The following is a 10,336-nucleotide window of genomic DNA, read 5'->3' as shown; positions in this document are numbered from 1 at the left end:
GCGAGTGGCACTATTAGGAGGTGTCTTGCTTGAGTAGGTGTGGCCTTGTTGGAGAAAATTTGTCACTATGGCACAGGTTTTGAGGTCTCAGTCAGTTCACTTCCTGCTGCCTGGAATTCAGGATGTAGAACTCTCACCTGCTTCCCGAGCACCATGTCTAGCTGCATGCCGCCATTCTTTCTGCCATGATGATAATGGACTAAACACAGCAATAAAACCCTAACCAAGATAGACAGTGAGTGATTTTATACCACCCAGACAAAATTCAAAGTGGCCTCACACTACTCTTAAAGGATACCTTGCTTCTCTGTGTTCATAATGGGTCACATCAGGTTACAGTAAGATCGGAGGATGTTGTAGTCGATTATTAGACAGGTGTTCCTTAGACTTAGCAGCTGTGTTTGAAAATAAGCATCGATGACACCAAGAGAGCATGTGCTTTCTACTGTAGGAAGTAACAAAGATGCAGCCTTGGCAGACACTTTAACTAAGAAAGCAATAGGACTACAAATGGTACTTGACAGTCTTCTATGTCTATGAATATTTCATCAAGTTAATTACTTTTGATAAGAAAAAGTAAGTTAAGAACTCCCATTTCTGAAAATGTGATACATCACAGTGAAAACTGCTAAATTTTATTTTTTTTCTTAGCTACTATTATTTCTTCTTTTAAGAACTTGCTGCTCAAATTCATAGCCTTTTGTTTTGTTTTGTTTTGTTTTGTTTTTCAAGACAGGGTTTCTCTACATAGCTTTGGCTGTCCTGGACTCACTTTGGAGACCAGGCTGGCTTCGAACTCACAACAATCCACCTGTCTCTGCCTCCTGAGTTCTGGGATTAAAGGTTTGTGCCACCACCATCTGGTTCATAGCCTATTTTTTTTAAATTTTATTAATGATTCAGATTACAACTCAATTGCTGTCCCATCACTTGTATCCTCCCATTCCTCCCTCCCTCCCTCCAGTGTTCACCCTATTCCCCTCCCATAAGTCTATGACCGAGGGGGACTATCAAGTTTCATCTTGGTATCCTGCTTACTCTTTCTTTGAGTGCCACCAGGCCTCCCCACCAAGGGGAGGTGGTCAAATATGGAGCACCAGAGTTCATGTCAAAGTCAGTCCCCGCTCTCCACATAACTGTGGAGAATGTCCTGTCCATTGGGTAGATCAGAGTAGGGGTTTGATGTTTACTATTGTATTGTCCTTGGTTAGTGCAATAAAAGCTGCTAGATTTTAAAGCCAAGGAGAATATTTGAATAAAGAACAAAGCTTGAGTGGAAGCTGGAAGATGCAGCAATTAACTCCCCAAAATGTCAGGCAGAAGGGAAGACACAAGACCCCGGAGAAATCGAAACTCCAGGGTTTCCCAGTGGACAAATGGAATTGTGTGAAATAGAATATAAAATGCTCATAAAATATGCACATGGGAGAGACAAAGATAGAAAAATAAAGTTTGTAAAACAAAATCTTAAACAAGATGCTAATTTAACTGCACCAAAATTAAGAACTTCTACTTAAAAGAAGAATATTATAAAGAAAATAAAAAGAGAGGCCATAAATGGGAAGAAGCCACACAGATAGTAAGAAAAGAATGCATGCTGAGGATATAAAAATAATAATACAAACCAATATGATTTTAAAGGAGTAAATATAGTATAACACCACAGCATAATCTTGCACTATTTGTTTTCTTTCTATATATGTGGTGGAGGTCTGTCTGTGGGTGTGAGGTAGGAGGTGTGTGTTTATGGGCAAGCCTTTGTCCGTGCACATGTGTTCAGAAACCAGAACAGGATGTTAGGGTTTCCTTTACTCTCTATCTTACTGACTTGAGAAGAGTTTCTCACTGAGCTAGAATAGAAGCTCCTCTAGGCTAGTAGCCAGAGTGCTCCAAGATCTATTCTTATTGTCTGTCCAGTGCTGGGGTTACAGGCATGAGGATGCATGCCTGGCTTTTGATGTGTGCTGGGGATCAGAAATACATTCTTTATGTATCACAGTAAGTGTTTTTAACTCAATAAGCTACCTATCTCCCTAGCACCTAATTTTCGTTATTCAAGACACCTAAAACTGTAACTATTAGGCATTCTTCAGCAATGTTTTTTAAAGAAAAGCACAATGATATTGACGATACCTTCATATATAACTAATTCCTGATTTTATCAGCCCTCCACTGGTATGACAAAAGGTAAGTGAGATATGGTAGCATTGAGATGAGCTAGCAAAAGCAGTGTAGCTTTCATAAGCAGCAGCCATTAAGAACACAGCATGGTAAAACTAAGCTGCCTGGTCTTCAAATCCTTCAGAGACTTGAGAAGGAACACACTTAATTACCTGAGTATGCTGGGAATGCCAGATTAGTAGCTTTCCAAATGAAAAGATGACAGAGACAGTTTTCTACCTGAATAGTGACCCAAAACTCTCTATTATGTTGGAGCATTTTTTTCAGCCTTCTGGCCCAATATATCTGACAGACATATTTGTGAGGCAGGAACTACTGAGGACTTGCTTACCCACAATGAAGATTAGTTGTTTAGGGGTTAAGATGTTTTTAGGTCTAGATAGATGTTTTAAGTTGATAATGACAAGATGTGATGGAGATTGATTTACATTCAGAATTTCAAATGCATCAAGATAGGAAAGATATTTTCTTCAAGGTTGTCAGATACAAATCCCAAAACACTAAGAATGTAACATTTATATAATTCCTGATTGTGTCATGGTTCTTCTTGTTATAGGTAGTATATTGTATATATGTGTAATAATATAAATGCATATGTAAAAACTAAAAAGTTTTAAAAAATAGAATAAAATACATCCTATTAAAAAAAAAAAAAGAACACAGCATGGAGTGAAAGAAATATCACACAATAGTGAGTGTGGTGGTTTGAATAAGAGTGGCTCCCATAGGCTTAGAGATTTGAGTGTTTGGTCACTAGGGAGTGACACTATTAGGGTGTATGGCCTTGGTGGAGTAAATGTGGCCTTGCTGAAGGAAGTGTATCTCTGGGTGTGGGCTTTGTGGTTCCAGAAGCTGAAAGCCATCCCCCTTTTTCTCTGTTCTCACTTTTCTCTGTCACTGTCTCTCTGACTCTCTCTCTCTCTCTCTCTCTCTCTCTCTCTCTCTCTCTCTCTCTCTCTCTCTCTCTCTCTCTCTGTCTCTCTCTGTCTCTCTGTCTCTCTCTCTTTCTGTCTGTCTGTCTCTCTCTCTCTCTCTCTCTCTCTGTGTGTGTGCTCTCTCTCTCCTCTCTCCTCTCTCTCTCTCTCTCCTCTCTGTGTGTGTGTGTGTGTGTGTGTGTCTCTGTCTCTGTCTCTGTCTCTGTCTCTCTCTCTCTCTCTCTCTCTCTCTCTCTCTCTCTCTCTCTCTCTCTCTCCAGGCTCGCTGCCATGATGATCGTAGACTAAGCCTCTGAAACTGTAAGTATGCCCCCAATTAAATGATGCTTTCCTTTATAAGAGATGCCATGGTCATGGTGATTCTTCACAGCTATAGACCACTGAGAGTTTCATTTTAATAGAGTTTAGCATGTACCTGAATTAACCAGGTAGGTGTTAAGGATCCATCTTAACTCTAAAGAAAGGCAAGAGAATGATAAACACACAAGATAAGGACTTTGGAAAAGGGGAGTAGAGACAGAACTAAAGAGAAGCAAACAGAAGTATAGATGATGGATGACATATGGATGAATGATAGATACTCAGATAAGTAGATGACACACAAATAGGGCATCAACTTGCAAGGTGAATAAAAACTCATAGTTTTGCCTTGAAAAAAAAAAAAACAGATTTATCTTGCAAAGCAGCAGCAAGGTAGTAAGTGTTAAACCATGCTGTATAATTAAAATCTCTTCACTGGAGTATAATGAAAATGTTTGAAGAGTTTTATAATTAAATAAATTAAGCCAATCATATTTGCATGCAAACCTGCAAAAGCCGCTTCTTAGAAGTTACTAATTTTCCAATTTGATGATATCTTAGTTGGTGATAATTCTATACTAAACTGCTTTTCAGACAACTTTTGTTAATTACCTTTCCCTGTACTTCAATTCTCCACTGCATTTGAAGGGAAAATAAAAGGCAGACGGGTTGAATGGGAGAAAAAGTGGATTAATGAAGCTTATTTTAATAAGAAAAGCTATTTTAAATAGATTCAAGAAGATGAAAAAATTTAAACAATAGTACTGGATTCTTCTACTGGAAATATTTTACTATGCAACAGTAACTTTTTCTAAGTGAATTTTACTTTTGTGTGTGTGTGTGTGTGTGTGTGTGTGTGTGTGTGTGTGTGTGTGTGTGTTATGTATATGGTACTTAAATATATGGAGATATATGCATCCATATATCCAGGCAGAAGTCAAGGAATTCATGGGCTGTCTTGATCTATCATACCCCCTTCTTACTCACTTATAAAGGAATCTCTCAATGAAACTGAAACTTGATGGGTGACTAGCAGGCCCCGTGATCGTCCTGTCATCTCTATCCCCCAAGATGCTCCAGTTACAGACCTTTGCATGCACAAATGTTCACATGTGTACTGAAAAACTAAATCTGGTCCCAGTTTATGCACAGCAAGCACTCTTAACCTGTTAAGCCACCACTTTAGTTCTTATTTTGATTTTTGACACTGGATACTTGTTTTGATTTTTATTATTCCCAACATTAAAATAGGATAGATCAATCTAATGAGTATTTTCACATATACATATAGACTGTGTAATACACATGTCATTTAAATTTATAACATCTAGAATTGTAAAAGGATGCATTAAAACAGAGAAATACATAATTTAAGGTAATTTACAGATTTCAGCACAGTTAAATTTAGGGGTTTTTTTGTTTGTTTGTTTTGATATGGTTTGATTTTTGCTGTTGCTATTGTTCTTTGTTATTCATTTGGTTTTGTTGTTGTTGTTATAAGATTTATTTTTCTGTGAGGTTTTTGTTCTGTTTTTTGTGTTTGAGACAGGATCTCACAATGCAGTTCTGGCTGGCCTGGAACTCACTGGGCAAACCAGACTGGCCTTGAACTCTCAGAGATCCAACTGACTCTACCTCTTGTGTACTGGAATTAAAGGGCTCCTGTAACCAAGGCTTTGCTCAACCACTCAATCTTCGATGACTAGAACCTTGAAATTCTGATCTTTCAGCTTATACCTCAAGTATTGGGATGATACAGCAGTGTCTAGTCTTAACCTCTCTAGTGTAGGTTGTGGTTGTGGCTGTGGTCCTAGATTAAATACCAGATTATAGACTGCTAATTTACTATCAAATTTTATCTTTCATGGATTGAAAATAATCCTTAAGATACACTGTCTTCATCTAATGAGATTAATTTCAAAATTAAGAAAATCACAGATTTGTCGCTTTAGATGTCACTGAAAATAAGTAGTTCAATTTTCTTATTTTTAATAGCAAATCTTTTAAATCCAGTAGGAAATTAGATATGTTAAATATAAATACTATTTTATATTAAATACCTGAAAAAGGAAACTTGAAGAAGAAAGTGTTTATTTTGTCTCACAGTTTAAGATGAGAGTCCATTACAACTGGCAAAGCATGGTATGGGGAAAGTGAAGCAGTTGGTCAGAGTGTATTTATTGGCTGAGAGAGAGAGAGAGAGAGAGAGAGGAATTCTGGTGCTCATCTCTCTTTTTCCTTTCTACTTAGTACATATTTTCGTTGTAATAAATGGTGATGCCCATAATTAGAGTGAGTCTTCCAAACCAAACTGAGCCTATCTGGAGGTTCCTTATAGACAGATCCACAGGCTTACATATTACTTGAATCTGTATTTTGCCGAGTTGATAATAAACATGAACCATCACAATGGCATCCCTTGTCATTTTGACACCCCAAAACATCATTCTTATACCACAGATGTCCAGTCCTTGATACTATATGTTTATGGCCATCTTGTAAAGCAAAGTGCATGCAGTCACACTCTTAAAGTCTCCATAGTATTTAACAGTCTGACATGCTCAAAGGTTGAAGGCCTCTTCTTAGACTAACGACAATCTCCTTATTGTGCTCTCCTAGGAAATTAAAAACAAGTTATATCATTCCAGTAAACAATAGTACAGAGTAAACATTCTTATTCCAAAAACGAGGAATGGAGACAGACCAAGAAATGATTAAACCAAAACAAGACCACAACATAGGCAGAACAAATAGCAAATCCTGCTGCTGCTCCATATCTGGCATCTAGGGCAACTGATGGACTTACTTGGATTCAGGGATTAAGTAAATACGGTCCCCCTCCCCCCATTTTCCTGTCTCTGTAACATACAAAGCCTTTCTTTTTCTGCCAGTTCCATACTCTGTCTGCCAGTAACTTTTCCTCAGTGGATAGTCTATAGCTCTGCCATATCCAGCCTCCTGGAGTCTTTACTGTACCCCTTTGACCATAGGTGCAGTAGCCTCTGTTTACCTTGGCAAACATTTCTCTTAGAAGTTTACCCTTCTTTCATGTGAGAGGGTGTTCATTTGATTCAGGAAAGAACAAAATATAAAAACCCTTAAGGCCTGGCCATGGAAAAGAATGGTAAAGTAGCTGGCAGTGCTAGACAGGTTGCCTTAGGGAGAAAGGGAAATGTTCTGAGGAATGTTTGGAGTGGTAAAGGCCTCATCAGGGAGGCCATGGGAGCTGCGTACATTCTGGGATTCTAAGTGTGAACTTTCCAGAGGCTGGGGTGAATCCCAGAGACATCAGAATGGGCACTAGGAGGAAGCTGGCTGTGTAAGCCCTAATGCATCAGGTTTATTGTAAAGCCTGAGCCCTGAAGATGAGCAACCAGAGAAAGTAGGAACACTACTATGTCTTGGAAGTGAGCCTCAGCTGATGGGAGAGAATTGATATCTCTAGCTGGTAGCTAGGCCCCAGGAGAAGAAAAGTAAACTCCAGATGTGGAAAGGTGGACCACTGGGGCTAGCGGTGGACCTCATGAAGTAATAAGAATATCTAAGGAGGTCCAGGGGGCCCTCAAGGAAGCATACTCATTTAATGATATGGAGAGCAGTGGATGGCTACTGGAAGTGAGGAGGGATGCAAGCAATTGTGAGTAGGAATGAGAGCTGCTTTATCTCTAGGATCCTTTGGAGATACCGAGGAGGGCTTGGGGCTTCATCTTAACATAGAACTGGAAAAAAAAATGTATCCAGGTTTTTTTACTGACCACCTGGAAGGGGATGGTCTATCTTCAGGATTGGTTGCCAATTGTCAGTGCAGCCAATGCTTTTCCAATGCACTAGATAGGTGGGTGAGCATGAAGGGGTGACAGAGAATGATGCCCTGGCCGACTGCAGAATGCTCAGTCTCAAATGTCATGCGTTGGCGGTCCATCTTTGTGTCCTTTAGCTTGGTCAACCTGTAGCCTGGACACTGATCTTTACAAACTTTCAAATGATCGAACAGCTGAGCTGTGTGTTGAAAATATGCACTGCCATATTCTCTGCAAATGTTACAAATGACACACGTAACAAAAACTAGAACATTGAAATGACAGCACAGTAGGGTTCATGTGGTCATGTCAGTACTAATAATGAATAAACACATGGAAGCTATCTTCATACAAGTGTTTTTAAACTTGAACCATCCAGGAAACATATGGCTGTATTCTGAAGAAAACAGGACTCAACTAAGACAATTGGGGATTATCTTGGTTTTGTAAACACTGGATTTATTAACCGTATTACCCACGTTTATGTCTCTTTAAATGATGTTCATCTACTGAAATCTCACCATAAGTTCATAAACTATTATTTTTTCTATCTATTTGATATGATTGTAGTGATTTACACATATTTTTATCTTTGAAAGGATAGATAAACCTTTCCTCATCCAATGAAGTTTAGAGAATTTTCCTACCCTGCTATGCATTCCTAGCAGCAGGATTGTGCATATGCAAGCTCAGGTCCCTGGATAAATAACAAGTGCCAGAAGGTGCTCTGACCCCCAATTTCTTAACAACAGGAGATAAAGCTTCATGTGTCATCCCCATACTGAGAAGGAAGAAATTCTTATGACTAGGGGTGGGGGATGGTATCAATGCTGAGAGAAGTGTGTGTGATCACAACTTTCAATCTTCCTTCTTGCTGAATAGTTGGATGACTTCTCTATAGTACGTCTTTTTATTTATAATATGTAAGCATTTAGTTTTAGCATATCTTTGAATGTTCATTGTCCCATAAAGACTCCCACACACATGTTCAATATACGTGTTTCTCCTATTGATTTGTGGCAACTAACTCGAGCAGGAGACCTTAAAGGGTGCAGAAGTAAAGCATTGCCCCACCAGAACATTCATGAAATTTCTGTAAATAAACAGAATGCCACCTTTTCAGTATAATTGCTTAATCTTGTATTAGTAAATGTGGAAATAATGCAGAACAGTTCTAGCCACTTTCATTACAGCTCCAAACATTTCCTCTCCCCCAAGTAAGAGGAGTATAAGCCTAATGACAGACATGTGGTCCTCTTGACACTCCTGAATAACAATCCCCAACTGCCCTTGCTCTGGTGAGAGGAACTGAATCTGAGCAGATGTGACAAGAGGTCCCATCAAAGCAGATCTTGCAGCTCACCAGAAGTTATGTACTATATTCAGCTTGTTCCTTTGTCCCCTATTACTGCTATAAATATGTATGTCCTGAGAAGGAATGGCTTCTCTGACCTGTTTTGCATTCTGTATGAGATGATGAGATGTCAACTTATTCATTATCTATATCAATCCATTGCTAATGTGACCAAGAATTTACCTCTTTATTTGTAAAGCTGTTATGACTTGGGAGTGTAGGTTGCTACAGACTTGTCTGGCAAAACCTAAGAAGTAGAGCTATAATCCAGGTTTTTGCTTATTGCATATTCAATACATGAAACAATATGAAATTATATTTTGAGAACTTCTAGAGTCCAAATGAACAATCAAGACAGTGAGCAATAAGAACTGGAGAAAATAATAAGCTAGATTATTAATGCAAAGAGCACATTTTATACTTTAGAATTTTATGTTATTTGGGCATGCATATTATAACCTTAGAATTATAAAATCATAATCAATATTAAACCCCTGCATTTCCAGTTACTTTAGATGTTGAAAATAAAGTATCAACAAAGCCAAAAGGCAAAGAAGGGATCAGAATTATTGACAATGGTCTCCATCGTTGTTTCCAGTAGGGTGTGCTCAAAATGCAATAACACCAAGTGGGCCTTAGTTAGGCACAGGCTTCTATAACACGTCAATGGGGAAAGGTAGTGTTTATATCCACGTCTCCCTGCAGGGCCTCAGAGATCTAGCCTTCTAGAAGATGGAAATTGATGTATAGGAACCTGGCACGGTGAAAATGCAGGCATGAGAAAGTGTCGTCTTTCAGTAAAGAGGAAGCTTGTTGCGGAGCCTGGCTTGAGGATCCAGATCTTTGTGTACAGAAGTACCACAGAGAGTAGGTGGCTCGAGAGAATCTTGGGTTTCATTGGCTATGAAACTTAAATGTATACCATTCTGATGCAACGTGGGCCAGACTTCACAACTTGCTCATCATCCAGGAAACAGGAAGTGACTTCAAATGGTTCTGAACTTTGCATTGCTCTGCAGGAGGCCATAGTATCATGAGGGAGAAATTCCCAAACAACAATTTCCATTTTATCCTGAAGGAAGTGAAACTAATGTGCTTTGGGGTTTGTGTGTATTTCTGAAAAAAATGTATTATTCACTTTCTTATAATCATATCCTAATTATATAAGAAAAGGACTTGAAAGGAAAGGTTTCTTTGGCTCATAATTTCAAAGGGTGTTTAAAAAGAAAGCCCACTGACTTACTTCCACAAGCAAGGGCACGTTTCCTAAGCTTCCCCAAACCTCACCACTAAAACTGAGCTACAGACATTCCTCTCTCAAACTACCACAAAGACAATATTTGCTAACATTGTAATGTTTTCATGTTTTGTTTTAGCTATCTAATTTCAGAAAATATTAAAACTGTTAATATTTATTCAGCCTCTTAAAAATAGAAAATGCTAATAGAAATATAACAATTCTTTAGATATTGATTCCATTTAAAATGTTTGTATGGGTTTTCATAAAACAGTTGATGAGCAGAGCTCTCTCCTTGGATTTAACTCTTTCATGGATTAGAAGAATCTTTATGACACTCTAGAGAGACGCTTTCTTATCACGGAGGACAAGAAGAAAGGAAGGCATTAAACCAACCAAGTGAGCCAAGAGGCCAGTTCCTACAATCACAGCAACAGCTATTTCTTAAATTCATTTCCGATATACTGTGATCAGTTTTCTTCACTTTCAAATTAGTTTCATGCTTTTTACTAAGATAGATTTCAGAATT

The sequence above is a fragment of the Acomys russatus genome, chromosome 32 (genome assembly GCF_903995435.1).
Source record: "Acomys russatus chromosome 32, mAcoRus1.1, whole genome shotgun sequence".
In the NCBI taxonomy this organism is placed as follows: domain Eukaryota; kingdom Metazoa; phylum Chordata; class Mammalia; order Rodentia; family Muridae; genus Acomys; species Acomys russatus.
The sequence above is the reverse complement of the archived record's forward strand: the minus strand, read 5'-3'. Positions refer to the sequence as shown.